The 21,201-nt window shown below is 45.9% G+C and overlaps 1 long non-coding RNA gene across 1 annotated transcript; it reads right to left on the reverse strand.

The window, feature by feature from the left end:
- Positions 1-12,842: 12,842 nt before the first annotated feature.
- On the reverse strand, positions 12,843-16,522 carry LOC144930584 (uncharacterized). The gene is made up of 3 exons (XR_013635878.1): positions 16,321-16,522; positions 14,003-14,116; positions 12,843-13,279 (listed from the first exon to the last, which is right to left on the reverse strand). It is a non-coding gene; the product is annotated as an uncharacterized LOC144930584 (long non-coding RNA).
- Between the last annotated feature and the right edge of the window lie 4,679 nt (positions 16,523-21,201).

Genomic DNA, 21,201 nt, shown 5'->3' on the forward strand with positions numbered 1-21,201 from the left:
TGCGGTGATACAGTCAATGTATGAATGGCAGCAGGGTAGCCAGCAGATTCAAATGTGTATGTACACCCTGGCTGATCCATTGTCTTCAGGCACTCATCAGAGTATATCTGTAGTTTTCCAGGGTGGGTATACTGTTGTGTACAATGTATGAAATTCACCCTCAGGTAGACGACCCACACAAGGGTCTATGTACCATGTAAATCCTCAAAGTGGGATTTAATTTGTTCATAACTAGATCTCAATGAAATTTTTTGACTGAAACTTTTTTGGCAAAAAATGCAGATTCAGCAACCTGTCTGGGCCAGCAGGAGCATGCAGCTGGCCTTTGTGGGGTAGAGGATGTAAGTGTCTGGGCCAGGGAGGGCCCCATGGCTGGGCTCTGGGGATGCGGGGGTGTGAGTGTCTATGCCAGGGAGCGCCCCATGGCTGGGCTGTGTGCGGGAGGAAGGGTGAGTATCTGGCCTCCCCAGGTGGGCTGTGAGGGGGTAGAGGCAGAGAAACAGGAACTGGGTTGTCATAGGAGTTTTTTTAAATTTCTACTCCTGGGGGGAAATTTGTGTGTGTCTGTATTGTTAAAGACATACTTGTTGACAGGTATTTTGAAATAAATTACCAAAATAATTGAAACTGGTGTGATTATATGGTGTTATTTTGACAAATTTGTGTGCAGAATTTTTGATTTTTTGGCACAGAATTCCTCCAGGAGTAACATTAGCAGTTTGTTAATGCACTTTGATCTAGTCCTGTTTCAAAGAGGACCAGATCAAAGCACATTAACAAGCTGTTAATACATGTCAGCAGGGTCTACATGGACAGTTCGTCCTTGGCAGGCTAATGCTTGAGATGTCTTGTGACACAGTGTCACTGGAGTGTTCTCTCCTCTAAGTTGCTTTGAAATTTTCTGGTAGGTAGGAGTTGTCTTCTAATCTTGACCTTTAACAGCATATTGTACTGCTCTGGCACTGGTGTCTGCAAGCTTCTGCAGCCTACTCAGCTCACAGAGCTGAAATAACGTTTGGGTTGGCTGGGACCTTAGGGTCTTCACCACATAGTTATTTAAAACTATTTAAATTTTTTTGCATCAAGTATCCTCAAACTGAACACTCATGTAAAGAATGTGACTAGTTTCCCTATACGTTTCACTTAGAGAATAGAGTCCTAGTCAAAAGTTTGAGTCTTCAGTGGATAATCTGTGCAAACCAAGGATGGTGCAATTTTATCTGCCTTCCAACCCCCATGGCCATCAAAATGACTCAGAAAGGTCTGATAGTAGTGATATCTGAAGTTAGGCAGGAAAAGCAATTAAAACCAGTGTTTATCCTGTGTTTAAAGTGATCTTAAAGAGCTGCCAGTCATTTCCTACCGATGGAATTTCATCTGTTTGTAACACTGTTAGGGCTCCAATGGCTTGTTTAAACTCATGTGTAATGCTTCCTCACCAGCAATGAGTTGGTCTAACACCCACCTCAGAGATCTCCATTTATTTTCCCTGATGGCCCTGTGACCCTGTATGACCCAGTCTACTTTCAATCTTCCATGAAAGCTCAGAGCCAATTTGCCAGAAATCAGTAAAGATCAGACAATATCTGACTCTACCTTGAGTGGCCTCCACTGCAGTCAGAGTTTTACTAAATAAGACAAATGCCGTCCCTGTTTCCAGACGAGAGAAAGAAGTTTTGAAGAAGGGTTTGTCCTTTATGTGATGTCAGAGTCTAACATCACTGTGCAACTTAATATATGGAGAACTTTATGCCACTGCTGCCCTTTGTCATATCAGCAGCTGACTGATTTCAGCACACTTCTACCATTTAAAAAGCAAAAGGGATTTTGAGAAGCAGATTAGTTTTAATATATCCTCTCACTAATTCACATTAATTAAGGAGGAAGTATTTTTCTTTTTTGGAAGGATGGGCAGATCATTTAAGAAGATTAGACTTTTATGCCCACTGTTGTGTCTTCTGCTCTTTACACAACATATGTTATATGAACAGATTACTAAGTATATATACTATACAAGGACAACCTATGTATACACACTGCTTCTCTGGCAGGGTTTGTGTGGCTTCTGAAACATAGTGAGGGCCACTAGAAGGCTCACAAACTATTTAAAGAGACACTAACCAATTCTTTATACACTGCACCAGCCTATCAGTTGTTTCAGACAGGCCTTTTGCCATGCTTGAATATGTTTGGAGCAAGGAGGGTGCTTTAAAAGTGTATGCCTCTGTTATATAAAGTTGATACAAAAATTAAATTGGGAGCAAACATGATGAGGAAGACCTAAGCAAATCTCACCGGGGATGGCAGCCTGTGACCTTACCCAGAGTACAAGCTGGACTGTTCTCCAACCTGGGGTACCTTTTACATTGCTTTGCTATGAGAGCAACCACTCCTGGCCTGTTCACACACAGCTCCCAGCATGTTCCATTAAATTACCCCTAGCTAGATTGCAAGAGTGCTTCAGGCAGCCAGCCTGCCACCCTTGAATTACACTGCAGAGTAACACCAGCAAATTCTCAGCCCCAGACTTTCCCCCAGAAATGTGTGTCTTGTAGTGCCCAGTGCCCTCCCGGGCAATGCAAGCTCATATAAAGTGCATCATTTCATTAATAGAAAATGATATTCACAAACCTTGTTATTGCAAATGGAGTTCCCCAAACACTTCAGTCCAAACATACTCTGGCTTATGTAAAACAATAAAATATGTTTAATAACTACAGAAAGATAGATTTTAAGTAATTACAAGTAATGAGGCATAAAATCAGTATTTGGTTACAATAAAATAAAAGACAAAAATGCAACTAATAGCTAATTTAACAAGCTAAAGTGAATTCAAAGCAGAGGATCTCTCACCACATGTTCTAGCAGTCTTACTGGCTGAATCTTTCAGCCAGGACCACCCTTCAGTCCAGTGATACTTCCTTTGTCTTTCAAGTGTCATTGATGCCATGAGTAGAGATGAAGGGAGAGATTATTGTGTCCTCTGTTCTCAATTTTTATAGTTATTTTCTTCTTTGAAAATCATCTGCAGTTGAGGTTCAGGAGACGGAGAGTCTATTTGTACAGGAATTTCCAGCTGTTCCATTGCCAAAGAATGCTTTTCCTGCCAAAGAATGGTCGCTTAAACAGGTGATAGTCCATTTGATTTTGTTGACACTTGGTTGAGGCATCAGTTTACCTTGTCTCTGAGGAACTGGTCTGAGCCTGCTTTTCTAAACTTGGAATATGTCTCAGTAAAGTCCTACAGTAGAATCTTATAACTTTACATACAAAGTTGCCACACATATTTTACCAGGACAATAATGACCAGCAAATTATGAGTTTTCAGATGATACCTCATAAGGCATACTTTGTCTTATAAACAGGGTGAACATAAAAATACAAACTGTCACACAGCCCCTGATAAGTTCATCTTTAGATGGAAGGCCAGTGGGAATAGTGTGTGAGCCAAATTGCACTGGACCAGTTTGGTAAGATTTTAAAGGATCTGTGGTCAGATAGGACTTCAGTTAACACCTTAGCCACCCCAAATCCACAGAAGTGAGCAGGGATAGAGCTTCTGTCCTTCTGCTAACACACAGGCTCCTAACACAAGATCTAAAAATGAATCTTATTGAGGATTCAATCCTGCAAGGTGCTGAGCAGTCTGGCCCTGGTCCAGCAAATCGCTTAAACAAATTTCCCACTGTCTTCAGTGAGATCAAGAGGGGCCCTTTGTCCAGTGGTGATGATACTTGGTTTACTGAAGGGGCTTCTCATTTGTCTAGGTTTGCTATTAATTGTGTTATTAAAATATCAGTGGCAAGAAAAACAATCTAGGGAACAGAATACATCCTTCTAAAAATGAAGGGCCTGGTCCTGGCTGCAACCAAGGAGCATTGTGAATTGTTGGTCTTTTTTTTTTTTTTTTTTTTTGGTAGATTCATAGAGTATAAGGCCAGACAAGACCATTGGATCATTTAGTCTGAACACCTGTATATCACAGATTGTTAAATCTCACAGTTCCCCCTGTACTGAACCCAATAATTTGTCTTTGACTAAAGCATAACTCGTATTTGCCAAGCACATATTTTCCAGAAAGGCAGCCCTTCTTGATCTGAAGACATCTAGGATGGGGAATCCATCCTTTCCTTTGCTAGCTTGTTCCAAAAAAATGTGTGCCCTATTTCTAATTTGAATTTGTCTGGCTGCAGTTTCCATTACATCTGCACAATTACCTTAATGAACCAAACTTGTAATTTCCTCAAAGAATGAAATCAGGTTTGTTTGACAAGACCTAGTTTCCCTATGTTGACTGGATTTATTATATTTCTATCCTTTAATTTTTCATTAATTGACTCTTATATCCTCTTTTCCATTATTTTGCCTAGGAATGATGTCAGGCTAACTGCCCTGGTTATTCCACTTGTTTTAGAATATTGACACAATATTAGCACTCTTCCAGTCTTCTGGAATTTCCCTGGTATTCCAAGATCTATAAACTATTAATATCAGCCGGCTAGAGAACTTATCAGCCAACTGTTTTAGGACTCTTGGGTTCAACTTATCCCGGCATCCTGATTTTAAAAATGTTTATCCTAGTAGATGTTGTTTAACCTCCTCCTTGGTTATTAATGGATTGGAAAGTATTTCATCTTCATGTGATAAGAGTACATCCTCCTGCTTCTTTCCAAATACAGAACAGAAACATTTACTGAACACTTCTGTCTTTTCTGCATCATTATTATCAATTTTACTATCTCCATCTAGTAATGGATCTATATCATGCTAGGATTTGCACCCCAATATACTTTAAAAAATCCTTTTTATTGTTCAGAACCCTGCCAACCATGGATTTTCCCCTTGATGTCTTTAGCATCCCTTATCAATTTTATACACTTAATAACTTCTAATTTATATTGATTTCTATCTATTTCTACTTTTTTCCATTTGACGTATATTGCTTTTTTATTTCTAATTGCTACCTTCACTTCACCAGTGAACCAGGATGGGATTTTAGCCAAAGACATCCTATTTCTTGAATGTGGAATCATGGCTTTTTGGCCATCTAATAAACTCTTCTTAAGGAACTCCCATTTTTCATTCACATTTTTCACTCTAAACTATTCCTCCCAATCAACTTCACTCATTTTCACAATAAGAAATTAGCTCTCTTGCCCATTGCACTCCCCCCCCCCCCGCCCACCTCTGATTGGAACTGTCTTCTGTTTGCCCATATTGAATGTAATATTACTGGTCCCTTGGCAACCACCAACTTCCAGTCCAGCGATTAATTCATCTTCATACTACTTGGCACAGCTCAGAAGGGATGGCACAAAGATGTTCTTATTGTTCCCCTAATTCTAGGTTGTCCAGGTGCCAGAGTGGGTCCCAGCATGAGTTAGGACAGTCTGAAGGCTGCTCTAATTTATGGAGGCTATTAACAGCCCAGTGGGTTTTCTTTTCAGCCATGGATTGATGAGGCACGGAGATGGACTGTGCTCCTTTTCCAATTTTTCCAGGAAGGAGTGACTCCCATTGAGCATGCTATGAACTAATAAACAAGACAGTCATGTACTGTACATATGACATATGCTGTGAAAAATACACAAGATCAGAGTAACTATCAGGAGATAAAACCAGAAAATTCCCACTGAGAGGCTCCAATTCAAGGACACAGAGATTAGCCAAAGCCAGGTACTCTGCTAATCCTCCGTTAGCGTCATCCATCTTATTCTTGGATAAATTCTTTGCAAAACAAATCATAGGTAAGTGGACTAATGAATCTGCTTATTAAGACATTTCTTTCTGACATGCATGCCAAATGTTTAGGATTTGCCGCTTCCTGAATTAGGAAAACCATCATTTTATATTTTTAGTGATCTGGGTTGCATTGGATAGTGAAAGATGGGGTGGGTCCTCTCCAATTACAGCAGGCCAAAGCCAGTTTTGGAGCCCAGGGCACAATACACATAGCCAGACTATGCATAGGGATCTCTGTGGGACCAATGGAAAAAGGAATCATCTTCCTCCAAGCCATGAAGCAGCAGGGAAGCCACCCCATGATCACTACTGCATCTTCAGGACAGCAGTCTGTCTGCATGCCCCCTATATGGGAGAGACTGGCTAACAGATCTCCTTGGCCATGTGGCCACTCTCCACTCCATGCACTGTGTTTGCAAAGGGCAATTCTGTTTATCCTGAGAGGTCTGCATCAGAATATTCAATACACTACTAGTAGTTTCACTTTCTGTTAAATCACAATGTTGAATTTCCTTGAGTTACATCAGTGAAAGCCAGGATTAATGTTACAGGCTGCTTTAAAGCAGATCCTGCCAACAACATCCAGAGATTAAAAGATTGTCAAAGAGAGATCACTTGAGGTTTTAATAATTGCTATATGAAGTCTAGACAAAATAATGGCTATTTTTCTTAGTATTTTCACAGCTGCGTACAAGTGGATAAAAACAAGTCACAAAAGAAAGCTCAGTTTTCTTTGATTTTGATTAGTTTTCTGACTACATACTTGTTTCTTGAAAATTGGCGTGAAAGAGCACACAAATCAATACGGGCAAAATTACCCTTTCCAGCTTTTACATAATCTGCATCCAATCTGAATTAAATTCACCATGTCTGTAGAGAGTCAGAACACGACCAGTACACCACTTTAGCCCTTAAATAGGTCTTATGTGTGGTGCATAGTCCTTGCGCTGTTTGGTTCTCTGTACCTTCAGCCCCCAATTAAAACCTCTCCAGCGCATCATCAAAGATCTACAACCTATCCTGAAAGACAGTCCCTCACTCTCACAGATCTTGGGAGACAGGCCAGTCCTCGCTTACAGACAGCCCCCCAACCTGAAGCAAATACTCACCAGCGACCACACAACAAAAACACTAACCCAGGAACCTATCCTTGCAACAAAGCCCAATGCCAATTCTGTCCACGTATCTATTCAAGTGACACCCTCATAGGACCTAATCACATCAGCCACACCATCAGGGGCTCGTTTACCTGCACATCTACCAATGTGATATATGCCATCATGTGCCAGCAATGCCCCTCTGCCATGTACATTGGCCAAACCGGACAATCTCTACGTAAAAGAATAAATGGACACAAATCAGACATAAGGAATCCATAACATTCAAAAACCAGTAGGAGAACACTTCAGCCTCTCTGGTCACTCAGTAACAGACTTAAAGGTGGCAGTTTTGCAACAGAAAACCTTCAAAACAGACTGCAACAAGAAACTGCTGAACTGGAATTAATTTGCAAACTAGATACCATTAACTTGGGCTTGAATAGAGACTGGGAGTGGCTGGATCATTACACAAATTGAATCTATTTCCCCATGTTAAGTATCCTCACAACTTCTTGTCAACTGTCTGAAATGGGCCCTCTTGATTATCAATACAAAAGTTTTTTTTCTCCTGCTAGTAATAGCTCATCTTAATTAATTAGCCTCTTAGAGTTGGTGTGGCAACTTCCACCTTTTCATGTTCTCCGTGTGTGTATGTGTATATATATATATATAATCTTCTTACTATATGTTCCATTCTATGCATCTGATGAAGTGGGCTGTAGCCCACGAAAGTTTATGCTCAAATAAATTTGTTAGTCTCTAAGGTGCCACAAGGCCTTCTGTTCTCTTTGTACAGTGTGAATATCCCTATCTGTAGGCAGAAGTGCCATTGACACCAATGGAAGCCGCATACATGGAACAAGTGCTGAGGAACATACTCTGCAGGGATAAAAAAGTTCTCTACAACAACAACAACAACAAATAATGATCCCAGCCTGTGCCCCATGTCGAACCAGCTGATTTGCTGATTAGATTATTCCTGGTCCTGACTTTTGGCAGCAGTCTTTTTTAGACAATTGTAGTAAGGTAAGTCAAAGAGCGATTTAGTGGTACACCAAATGTAGACCGGTTTTGCCTCATGTTTTAGTCATTTTCCTTTGAGGAAGGTGTCTAACTCATGTTTAGCACTTGTGTTGTGGAGGTGGAAGATGCTCAAAACTGTCTTAGTCACAGCTGGTGGATAAGCTGCTCCAGGACTTTGAAGACGACACACAGCAGAGAGATTGGTCAGTAGCTTGCCTCATTGTATGGGTCCTTTCCAAGTTTTAAAAGGGCAATCACTTTTTTTGACATTCTCCAGATCCTTGGCAGGTCACCCTCATTGACAACTTAAATCAGGAATTTGGATAACCATTGATGGACATTGTTTCCAAGGTGGTTCAGAAATTCTGGTAAAATGTTGTCATATCTTGCTGCCATTCTGAGTTTGATGTTGCTCAGTACAGTGTCTAATTCAGCACTTGTGAATGGTGCTAATTCAGCAATTCTGGACAAAGCCAGACGTCATTGAAGGCCATTTGTTTACATCCAGCAGCAGAATTTGGCCTAGAGTCAATTAATATGCAATAGTCACAAAATCATGTCTATAGACTTATTTTAAAAAAAAAGTGTCTTCCCATCCTCTCCCCCAAATGTAAGGTTTTCCTGTGCCCTGATGTGTGCTTGTGGTACACCTCTACCCCGATATAACATGAATTCGGATATAACGAGGTAAAGCAGTGCTCGGGGGGAGGGGGCTGCACGCTCCAGTGGATCAAAGCAAGTTAGATATAAGGCAGTTTCACCTATAACGCGGTAAGATTTTTTGGCTCCCGAGGACAGCGTTATATCGGGGGTAGAGGTGTACTTGTTAATGTATGGTACATGTGCACATTGAGGGTGTGTCGATACTGCAATGTTCAGGCTCAGGTTACAGGCTGAGCTCTGGGACCCACCAACTTTGCAGGGTCCTGGAGTCTGGGTTCCAGCCCAAGCCAAAATGTCTACACCACAGTCGCAGTTAGCCCAAGCCCAAGTCAGCTGGCAGGAGCCAGCTGTGGGTTTTTAATTGCAGTGTAGACATACCCTAAGGGGCTAGCAGACTGCTTTGATTTGACTCAGTGTTTGGGTATGAATCAGAGAACTGTTGTTTGATGTTAGGGTCTGTGTATATGACTAAGCATAGTTGTTCTAGGAGGTTTACAACTTGACTGGGAAAAGCATTAGTTAATCGGCTGTAAAGATCACTCCTGCATGGACAGGGCAGAGGAATTCCAACTCCATTTTTTTTGTTATTCTTTGATTCTAAGGGGCATAGTCATGCTATTAGGTTTTTAGCAAAAAGATAGTGTTGCTATCTTGTAGTGTGGTAGCACCCAGAGGGCCCCAGCCAGGGATCAAGGCCACCATTGTGCCAGGTGCTGTGAGACCATGGGAAGTTCTGCTTAAAAATTAATGGTACATTCTGGCCCATAGTTGCATAAATGTTGTTATAAACCTGATACCTGAGTCTGTCAGAATTGCAAACATATGTTCAATTATATAACAGGAGAGTGAATGCTATAATGCAGTGCACATGACGTACATTATTATAAATTAATATGGCACAAACATTGTGTTGACCAAGTAGACTTACACGAATTACTGAACAAGAAATGAGAATAGAGCATGTGATCAATCTGCTATAAGAGGCTTATCTCCCAGGTCACAACAGTCTAATTAATTCTTATATTCACCTGGCATGACACACCTATAGTATGGATAAAGGTTCGTGTTTTTAAAAGCTCTATGCTATTGTCTTAAATTGCATTACCCATTAGGCATGTCCGCTGTGTATATTAACCTTATGTACGAGGAAAGCCAATGATGGTTTGGTTTTGGATTTTTTAAATTACAGGGCCTCATCTGTGTCTCAGCAAACATTGAGTTACAGAGTGATAGCTCTGTGCTAAATGTAAAAGCAGTACTTATTCTGGGATGTAGTTAAGTTGGCAGCATGTGGACCTGCGCAAAAGAGCTAGTTTAGTTATTGCTGTAGGCTCTTCCAGCTGCACTCAGGACATTGTAAATATTTTCTCCTACTTGGGTTGGCAATGTAAAGCAATCTGAGCTCAAAGGCTGAAGTTGTGCCCACCAAACTGTCTCCCTACCCCCTCGTTTCATCTCTTGCATTTGGGATGTTACCTTGGAGCATCCCAACGGGCCCCGAGGTGTTTCCTGTTGCTTGCATTTTTCGGATTTAAACAACGTGCTTAGCAAAGTTTGAGGACAAACATTCAGCAACAGGAAGTTTATGTGGCTTGTTCTGGCTACTTCAACCATGAACTGAACCAATATAACACAAGAAAAAGAGCAAAATTGGGCTGCTTAAAATACTTTCCCTCTGCTTAGAAGAACATGCTGTGCAGTAACACCAGAGAGGTTTTGTGGTGCTTTCAGCAGATCTGGTACCTCTGCTAGTGCGCTGTCGCCTTCTGTCAAAGCTAGGCCTTCAAAAATAGAAACAAACTAAGACATCAGTATTTTCTTTTCAAATCTGGAATGCTGAATTTGGAAAGTGGAACCAGTGTTTTCTTATTAATCCCATCAAAAACTCCTATTTGGAGTTCAGTTCAATTCCTAATTTAGTTCACAGTAAATAGAGGAACAACTTCTGCAGTAGTAGAAAGAAGTCCATTCGATAGGGATCAGATAGCTAAATCTTAATCTCTTGCTGTCTGGGAAATACCTCCAGGATCCTGCTATCTTTAGAGATTGTAATGAGGGACACTTGTGAAGTTAGCCTTCAGACCTGTGATCTCTGAAGGAGGGGAGCCAATCACCAGTGACCTCCTAAAGATCTCTAAAAGAAAAGGAGTACTTGTGGCACCTTAGAGACTAACAAATTTATTTGAGCATGAGCTTTCGTGAGCTCACAAAAAGCTTATGCTCAAATAAATTTGTTAGTCTCTAAGGTGCCACAAGTACTCCTTTTCTTTTTGCGAATACAGACTAACACGGCTGCTACTCTGAAACCTAAAGATCTCTGTGGCACCAAAAGCCTGTGCTGTATTTGGCCATCTTGTGTGTTCTTCCATATTTACAGTTTTAAAATATATCTGTGGAGAAATCGCTCCATTTTCGTTATACAACATGCACTTTACATGCTGTGAAATTAAAAAAACAATGACCAAAGTTTTCAAACTGGGTGTGACAGATATGGCAATTTCTTCTTCTAGTGCTTGCTTATGTTGATTCCATTTTAGGTGTGTGTGCACCCATGTGCACAGTTGTCGGAGATTTCTTCCTTAGCGATATCCGTAGGGCCGGCTGTGGTGCCCTCTGGAATGGCACTCCCATGCGGCAGTATATCAGCCGCCGCCAGCCCTGTGCCCTCTCAGTTCCTTCTGACCGCCCATGATGGTTAGTTGGAGCACCTTGCCTTGCTTCGCAAGAGGAGTAGCGGTTTTTCCATAGACTTCATTTTGTTGTTATTATACATAGTTTCATTGTAGTTAGTCTACAGTGTTAGTTAGTCAGTGGAGTCCTAGTTTGACTCGGCCCAGCACCGTTCCATCTTGCCGGCACCAAAGAAGAGGAAGAAGAAGCAAAGCCCCTTGGCACTGAAGGACAGAGGGGCTTCAGGCAAAGGACCTACGTCAGGCCATGCATCTGCTACGGTGCTTCACAGGGGTACCACTGAGATCGGACCCCCCAGCCTGGCCAGGGACCTGCACCCCACCCTAGGCAGGGGCAAGGGCTCCAAGCCACTTGTGGGGCCTTCAGTGCCCGAAGTGGTTCCGGCGGCTAAAGAGCAAGGCCAATTGGCATGGCAGGTGCCAGGCCAGGTGACCAAAATGGCTAAGCTTGCAGCACCGAAGGGGAAAACCACCGGGCTTCTGTAGTAACATAGACTGGCGGAACACCCCAGGTCACGGACTGCAGGTGCAAGTCCCCGTCGCTGCAACCTCAGACCCCAGCACCGCAACCTAGTTCCCCAGCCAGAAGGCCTAGGTCTCCGTTAAGATCCCCTCCTACTAGGTGAGGGACTCCAGACTCGTGGCACCGCTCCCTGTACCATTGGTACTTGCGACCGTCTAGTCATAGGTCACCAGACGCTGGTCACGCTCTCCCAGAAGGTCTCCTTGTTGGTCACTGTCCCGGAGGGGTTGTTCAGGATTTCGGCCTAGTATGCGCTCGCCCCAGTACCATTCCTCTGGCAGGCGGTGCTACTCCCAGTCTCCCTGCCAATCACCTACCAGGGTCAGTAGGAAAACCCAGGCCGCAACAGCCCTGCTGTGGTCACTGGAGGGACAGTGGTCAGGGTCGGACTGTGATTTCAGCCCCTTGCCAAGAAGGGGCGACTTCCCAACAACGCGGGAGACTGGGGCAGCACCAGCCATGGTGCTGATGCAGCAGGGACAGTGGCCCCCCAAAGTGGCCATACTGGTACCTGTTGGGGGTGCCGGTGATACCTGTCCAGTACTTCCATGCCACATATGACAAACCGGCCAGGGCACCGCCAGTACTGCAGTCAGAACACGGCACCAAGGAGGAGGCCTAGCCTGCGCACCGTACTCCGGCACCGAGGGAGCCCTCCCCTGACAAGGAAGGGGATAACACATTCCCTCAGGTGGCCCACACCAGCAGTCCCCTGAATGATTTTAAGGAGCACCAGGCCCTCCTTAAACGGGTGGCTGAAAACCTTGGCCTGCAGATCCAGGAGGTTGCTGAGGAGGCCGACAACTCTTCAATGTCATCTCAGCCACCACACCGGCAAGCATTGCATTGCCTGTCAACCCAGGGGTGCTCAGGATAGCCAAATCTTTGTGGCAAACCCCCTCTTCTATTCTGCCTATGTCAAAGAAAGCAGAAAAGAAGTACTGTGTCCCTGCAAAGGGCTTTGAGTATCTATATACTCATGCCCCTGCATCATCGCTGGTCATGTCTGCGGTGAATCAAAGGGACAAACAGGGCCATGCCAGCGGAACACCAAAAAGTAAAGATGCCAAAAGGCTAGACTTGTTTGGCAGGAAAATTTATTCAATGGCCAGCTTACAGTTTAGGATCTCTAGTTACCAGGTCCTGCTGGGACATTATAACTCTAACCTGTGGGACTCCCTTAATAAGTTCACGGAGGCCCTCCCACAGGATCATGCCCAAGAGTTCACCGCGTTGGTGAGCGAAGGCACGGTGGTGGACCAGGGAGTTCTCCAGATGGTTGCATTGGTGGTGGCCATGAGATGCAGCTCCTGGTTGCAGGCTTCTGGGCTGTCCCAGGAGAAAGCAGGCCACTATCCAAGACCTCCCATTTGAGGGTTCGGGGCTCTTTTCTGAGCTGACTCCAGACTCCAAGGGCTCAAGGACTCCCGAGCCACTCTCTGCTCCCTGGGCTTGCACACCCCAGGAAGCCGTTCCGGCCTCTGCCTCCTCCTCCTCCAACACAATCTAGGTCCTGGGGGGGGTCCCAAGTCAGACTCCTACAGGCGGAAGGACAAGGACAAAGGGCCTCAGAGATGCTTCCTGTCCTCTTCCCATTCGGCTGCCCAACCTGATCCTCCCAGAAGTCAGGGAGGCCAGAAGCAGTCATTTTTAGGGTGCGCTCAAAGATGATGCCCCTGCCAATGTACTGGATCCACTCCCCTCCTTCCTCAACTGCCTTTGGCCTTTCCAGTCAGCCAGGTCCCATATCACCTCAGACAGCTGGGTGTTCGATACAGTTTCTTTGGGTTGCATCCTGCAATTTATAGCCAACCATCCCTCCCAGCCCCCTTCCCCATCCCTCGTCAGGGACCCTTCTCATGAGCAACTCCTCATTCAAGAGGTCAAAAACCTCCTGTGTGTAGGGCCAGTGGAAGAGGTTCCTCGGAACATAGAAGGAAGAGGATTCTACTCCCTCTACTTCCTAGTTCCGAAGGCAAAGCGGGGCCTCAGACCCACCCTAGACCTGCATTGCCTCAACAACTCTCTCAAGAAGTTGAAGGTTCATATGGTCTCCCTGGCCTCCATCATTCCATCCCTGGATCCGGGAGACTGGTACGCCGCCCTCGATTTAAGGAACGCATATTTCTATCTTCCCAGGGCACTGGCGCTTCCTCCATTTCATGTTGGGCCACCGCCTCTTCGAGTTCACAGTGATGTCTTTTGATCTCTCATCAGCCCCGATAGTCTTCACAAAGTGTATAGCGCCAGTGGCCGCTTACCTGCAACATCGGGGAGTCCAAATATATCCGTACCTCGACGACTGGTTGATAAGGGGCCGGTCCCCAGATCAGGTGTGGAGGCATCTCCATCTGGTCTGTTCCCCCTGTTGCGACCTGGGGTTGATAATAAACAAGAAAAAGTCAACCTTAACCGCAGTGCAATGCACAGAATTCATCGTAGCGGTCCTTGACTCCAGTTGGGCCAGAGCCTTCCTCCCCGAGACTTGGTTCCAGGCTATAGCGGACCTCATATCGGGCCAATGGACCCACCCACTCACCACCATCCACACATTCCTGAGACTGTTGGGCCACTTGGCAGCATGTACTTACTTGGTCCGGCATGCACGACTCCGCCTCAGACCCATACAGGCATGGCTGGCGTTGGTCTATGTCCCCAACCGGCACAGGATGGACTGGATGATCAGAATTCTGGACAGCATACTGTCATCTCTCATCTGATGGCAGGATCCCATGTCGGTGCTGGAAGGCGTTCCCTTCGCAGCCCCGGCCTCGTCGGTAGACCCTTGTCTCTGATGCCTCCAACCGGGGATGGGGAGCACACGTGGGCAATCTCAGTACTCAAGGTTGTTGGTCCAGATCGTTCCCTGCATATCAACGTCAGGGACCTCAGGCCGGTTCGATTAGCCTGCCAAGCCTTTCTACCCTCTGCACTCTGCCAGGAAGTGCTCTGGCTCTGGGATTTCTGTCCGCTGCACATCCATCTCGTAGCTACTCACCTTCCAGGGGCCAAAAACACTTCGGCAGATTGCCTCAGCGGGGCATTCTTGTCTCCTCACAAGTGGTCCCTTTATCCGGAGGTGGTCGGTTCCATCTTCCACAGGTGAGGAACTCCCCAGATGGACCTGTTTGCTTCCAAGCAGAACAGAAAATGCCACATCTTCTGCTCGATTGGTGGCATGGACAGAGAATCCCTGTCAGACGCCTTTCTGCTCCTGTGGTTGGGGGCTCTGATGTACACCTTCCCTCCGGTGCCGTTGCTGCCCAGGGTCCGCACGAAGATCAAACAGGACAGGGTCAGGGTCATCCTCATAACGCCGGCTTGGCCACGCCAACACTGGTTCAGCACGCAGCTGGGCTCCTCGGTGACAACTGTGTTCCAGCTACCGCTCAGGTCGGACCTGTTGTCCCAGAATCACGGCAGTCTTCTACACCCCAACTTGACGGCGCTACATCTCACGGTTTGGCTGTTGCGTGACTAAATGCACAGGAACAGCAGTGCTCAGCTGAGGTTCAGTGAGTCCTGCTGGGGAGTAGGAAGCCCTCCACCAGAGCAACCTACCTGGCCAAGTGGAAATGGTTCACCTGCTGGATTGTAGACAAAGGTGTTTGTTCCGAGTGGACTTCGCTGCATCATATTCTAGACTACCTCCTGGATCTCAAGCTCCAGAGCTTGTCTCTCTATTCAGTCAAGGTCCATCTAGTGGCCATCTCAGCCTTCTACCCACCGTTTGAGGGCAGGTTAGTTTTTGCTCAGGATATCACAGACAGATTCCTTAAGGGCCTGGAGCACCTCTACCTGCACATCAGGGACTCCATCCCTCTGTGGGACTTGAATCTGGTGCTGTGGCAGTTCACAGGTCCTCTCTTCAAGCCTCTGGCTTCCTGCTCTCTCCTTTTCCTCTCTTGGAAAGTCAGATTCCTGGTCATGGTGACTTCGGGCACTCACCTCAAAGCCGCTGTACATGGTCTTCTATAAGAACAAGTTCCAGCTAAGGCCACACCTGGCTTTTCTTCCCAAAGTAGTCTCAGTTTCATTTGAGCTAGGACATTTACTTATGAGTCTTCTTTCTGAAGCTGCATAAGTCGGAGGAGGAGCGCAGGCTACATGCCCTGGATGTCTGGAGGACTCTGGTCTTCTACGTTGACAGGACCAAGCCATTCTGTAAGTCAACACAATTATTCGTCGCTGTGGCTGACAGAATGAAGAGTTGCCCGGTATCGACTCAAAGAATTTCTTCTTGGATCACTGCTTGCATTCTCTTTTGCTATGATCAAGGAAAGGTGCCTCCCCCGGTGATCATCACCGCCCTTTGTACCAGGGTGCAGGCCTCTTCGGTGGCATTTCTGGCCCATGTGTCTATTTAGGACATCTGTAGAGTGGCCACCTGGTCATCTGTCCAAACCTTTATGTCCTATTATGCACTGAGCCAGCAGGCCCAGGACGATGCTGGCTTCAGTAGGGCAGTACTGCAAGCCGCTTAACTGTGAACTTCGAGCCCACCTCTGTGGATACTGCTTGTGAGTCACCTAGAATGGAATCGACATGAGTAAGCACTCGAAGAAGAAAAAACGGTTACCTATCTTTTGTAATTGTTGTTCTCCGAGATGTGTTGCTTATGTCCATTGCATTACCCGCCCTCCTGCCTCTCTGTCGGAGTTGTCAATAAGAAGAAACTGAGAGGGTGTAGGGCTGGAGGTGCCTGATATACTGCCACATGGGAACGCCACTCCAGAGGGCCCTATGGATACCGCAAAGGCAGAAATCTCCAACAACTGTGCACACACCTAGAATGGAATGGACATAAACAACACATATTGAAGAACAATAGTTACGAAACGGTAGGTAACCGTTTTTTCCTGCAATATCCTGGACAAACATTATTGAAATAAGTTAAACCTTATTGGATTAAATTGGTGACTCTGGGAAGCTCATTGTATTAAAAATGCAAAGGCTTATGTGTAGAACCCTCCGCAATAATTTACTTGTATCCAATTCACGATCTGTGCTCCACCTTTTATATGTATCAGCATCCGTGCGAGAACCCTCTAGAGCAGCTGTTCTCAACCAGGTGTAATGAAATGTTGTTATCCTTATTGCATGAGTAAAGGGAAGCAGAACTGTACTTAGCTTGTCCTGACTGAGGGGGTCACCCTCAACTGAACTCACTAAGCAGGGGGTTCGGATGCCAGAGCCCAGTGGAGACAGAGAGGGTGGGGACAGGTGTTTCTGCCTGGTCTTGTGGGCTCTACCTAAGAGTCATAGACACTATCTGACCTGCCCCTCTCTACTGTTCAGAGAGAGAGCTGATTAGGCTCCATCGAGAGTCTTTTGTTTTGTTAAGTGATCACTAGAGCTGAAATCACCGATAATTAGGTCTAAGGCCTCAGACAACGTTTTTGCGGAAGCACCTGCCTAGTCTGCACTAGCAATGAGGTTCCCACATTAGCTGCTGAAATCACTGAGAGCTGGGTGGAACCTCAAGAGACGACTCACCGAGGTCACAGTAGAGAGGCAGGCGGCTGCAGAAAGGGCCGGTGCAGAGCCATCGGCACCGGCGCAGATGACGGTGGGGTAGAGTGAACGGCGGCACGAAGGATGACCGCCGCGGAATGAATGATGGCACAGCGGCAGCAGCAGGCAGTGACACAGAGCGAATGGCAACTGTGAGCCAGTTGTGGTGGCAGCGACGCCTGAGACATTGCTTGATGTTTCTTCCCCCCACATCCCGGGTGGGAGGTGAACTCACATGAACACACCGCTGAACTCTGGGTCTTTGCTGACCAGGGACAGCAGCTCTGAGTGGGGTGCGGTGAAAGGAGAGGGGAGTGGCGTGTGAAAGGGACATTCGTTTGTTGGACTACCACACTGCAAAGTGAGAAATGGAGGCAAAGGACACTGCCCAATGTACTATGGTTGGGGGGGTGAGGTGGGGGACTTTTGCTCAGGGTCAGATGTGTTCAAATCATGGTTATGGTGTTTTCCCAAATTAATGCCAGGTTCCTTTCCCCTTTTTATTAAAAGTTTTCTCGCTATACACAGACTCAGTGCTTGCAAGTGGGGAAGTATCGCCTCTTAGAGGCGCCATGAAGTGGTGTTTAATTTTCCCAGATTACTGGGTGGGGGCTCGAGCTGGTTCTGGACCCCTGGATATTGAATCCGTTCCTTTTTGCTGCTAACTCCACCTAGCAGAAGGAATTACAGATGCCAATACATGGATTTAGAAGCTTACGTTATGCATCAAAGTCTGAAAAATATTGACCTACATTGTATTTGCAGGTTAAAAGTATTCTCATTCTTGGCTTTCTCCTTCTTCCTTTCATTCTAATGTGTGATGTAAGGCTTGAGTCAGTGGCGTCACTGATGGAGGGTGTAAATGTTTGAATAATGGGGTCAAATATTTTCTCTTGCTGGTGGCTCTAATATCACTAGTATTGGTTTTTTAGCAATGAGCTAAATCAGACAGACAGCAGGCTGGCCAACTGCTGTGGGTCACTAATAAGACAGGTGAGTTACAAAACTGAAGCACTTTGGGACATAAGCTGCCTTTCAGTACATGTGGCTCCTGGTTGTATCATAGAATATCAGGGTTGGAAGGGACCTCAAGAGGTCATCTAGTCCAACCCCCTGCTCAAAGCAGGACCGATCCCCAATTAAATCAACCCAGACAGGGCTTTGTCAAGCCTGACCTTAAAAACTTCTAAGGAAGGAGATTCCACCACCTCCCTAGGTAACGCATTCCAGTGTTTCACACCCTCCTAGTGAAAAAGCTTTTCCTAATAGCCAACCTAAATCTCCCCCACTGCAACTTGAGACCATTACTCCTTGTTCTGTCATCAGCTACCACTGAGAACAGTCTAGAGCCATCCTCTTTGGAACCCCCTTTCAGGTAGTTGAAAGCAGCTATCAAATCCCCCCGTCATTCTTCTCTTCCGTAGACTAAACATACCCAGTTCCCTCAGCCTCTCCTCATAAGTCATGTGTTCCAGTCCCCTAATCATTTTTGTTGCCCTCTGCTGGACTCTTTCCAATTTTTCCACATCCTTCTTGTAGTGTGGGACCCAAAACTGGACACAGTACTCCAGATGAGGCCTCACCAGTGTCGAATAGAGGGGAATGATCACGTCCCTCAATCTGCTGGCAATGCCCCTACTTATACAGCTCAATATGCCATTGGCCTTCTTGGCAACAAGGGCACACAGTTGACTCATATCCAGTTTCTCGTCCACTGTCACCCCTAGGTCCTTTTCTGCAGAACTGCTGCCGAGCCATTCGGTCCCTAGTCTGTAGCGGTGCATTGGATTCTTCCGTTCTAAGTGCAGGACTCTGCACTTGTCCTTGTTGAACCTCATCAGATTTCTTTTGGCCCAATCCTCCAATTTGTCTAGGTCCCTCTGTATCCTATCCCTACCCTCCAGCGTATTTACCTCTCCTCCCAGTTTAGTGTCATCTGCAAACTTGCTAAGGGTGCAATCCACACCATCCTCCAGATCATTTATGAAGATATTGAACAAAACCGGACCCAGGACCGACCCTTGGGGCACTCCACTTGATACCAGCTGCCAACTAGACATGGAGCCATTGATCACTACCCGTTGAGCCCAACAATCTAGCCAGCTTTCTATCCACCTTATAGTCCATTCATCCAGCCCATACTTCTTTAACTTGCTGGCAAGAATACTGTGGGAGACCGTGTCAAAAGCTTTGCTAAAGTCAAGGAACAACACGTCCACTGCTTTCCCTTCATCCACAGAGCCAGTTATCTCGTCATAGAAGGCAATTAGATTAGTCAGGCATGACTTGCCCTTGGTGAATCTATGCTGACTGTACCTGATCACTTTCCTCTCCTCTAAGTGCTTCAGAATTGATTCCTTGAGGGCCTGCTCCATGATTTTTCCAGGGACTGAGGTGAGGCTGACTGGCCTGTAGTTCCCAGGCTCCTCCTTCTTCCCTTTTTTAAAGATGTGCACTACATTAGCCTTTTTCCAGTCATCCGGGACCTCCCCCAATCACCATGAGTTTTCAAAGATAATGGCCTATGGCTCTGCAATCACATCCGCCAACTCCTTTAGCACTCTCGGATGCAACGCATCTGGCCCCATGGACTTGTGCACATCCAGCTTTTCTAAATAGTCCTGAACCACTTCTTTCTCCACAGAGGGCTGGTCACCTCCTCCCCATGCTGTGCTGCCCAGTGCAGTCGTTTGGGAGCTGACCTTGTTCATGAAGACAGAGGCAAAAAAAGCATTGAGTACATTAGCTTTTTCGACATCCTCTGTCACTAGGTTGCCTCCCTCATTCAGTAAGGGGCCCACACTTTCTTTGACTTTCTTCTTGTTGCTAACATACCTGAAGAAACCCTTCTTGTTACTCTTAACATCTCTTGCTAGCTGCAACTCCAGGTGTGATTTGGCCTTCCTGATTTCACTCCTGCATGCCCGAGCAATATTTTTATACTCATCCCTGGTCATTTGTCCAATCTTCCACTTCTTGTACGCTTCTTTTTTGTATTTAAGATCAGCAAGGATTTCACTGTTAAGCCAAGCCAGTCGCCTGCCATATTTACTATTCTTTCTACACATTGGGATGGTTTGTCCCTGTAACCTCAATAAGGATTCTTTAAAATACAGCCAGCTCTCCTGGACTCCTTTCCCCCTCATGTTATTCTCCCCGGGGATCTTGCCCATCAGCTCCCTGAAAGAGTCAAAGTCTGCTTTTCTGAAGTCCAGGGACCGTATTCTGCTGTTTTCCTTTCTTCCTTGTGTCAGGATCCTGAATATGACCATCTCATGGTCACTGCCTCCCAGGTTCCCATCCACTTTTGCTTCTTCTACTAATTCTTCCCGGTTTGTGAGCAGCAGGTCAAGAAGAGCTCTGCCCCTAGTTGGTTCCTCCAGTACTTGCACCAGGAAATTGTCCCCTACATGTTCCAAAAACTTCCTGGATTGTCTGTGCACCGCTGTATTGCTCCCCCAGCAGATATCAGGGTGATTGAAGTCTCCCATGAGAACCAGGGCATGCGATCCAGTAACTTCTGCGAGTTGCCGGAAGAAAGCCTCATCCACCTGGTCCCGTGGTCTATAGTAGACTCCCACCATGACATCACCCTTGTTGCTCACACTTTTAAACTTAATCCAGAGACTCTCAGGTTTTTCTGCAGTTTCATACTTGAGCTCTGAGCAGTCATACTGCTCTCTTACATACAGTGCAACTCCCCCACCTTTTCTGCCCTGCCTGTCCTTCCTGAACAGTTTATATCCATCCATGACAGTACTCCAGTCATGTGAGTTATCCCACCAAGTCTCTGTTATTCCAATCACATCATAATTCCTTGACTTTGCCAGGACTTCCAGTTCTCCCTGCTTGTTTCCCAGGCTTCGTGCATTTGTGTATAGGCACTTGAGATTAACCTGCTGATCGCCCCTCTTTCTCAGTATGAGGCAGGAGCCCTCCTCTCTCA

This window comes from Lepidochelys kempii, chromosome 5 (assembly GCF_965140285.1).
Source record: "Lepidochelys kempii isolate rLepKem1 chromosome 5, rLepKem1.hap1, whole genome shotgun sequence".
In the NCBI taxonomy this organism is placed as follows: Eukaryota; Metazoa; Chordata; order Testudines; family Cheloniidae; genus Lepidochelys; species Lepidochelys kempii.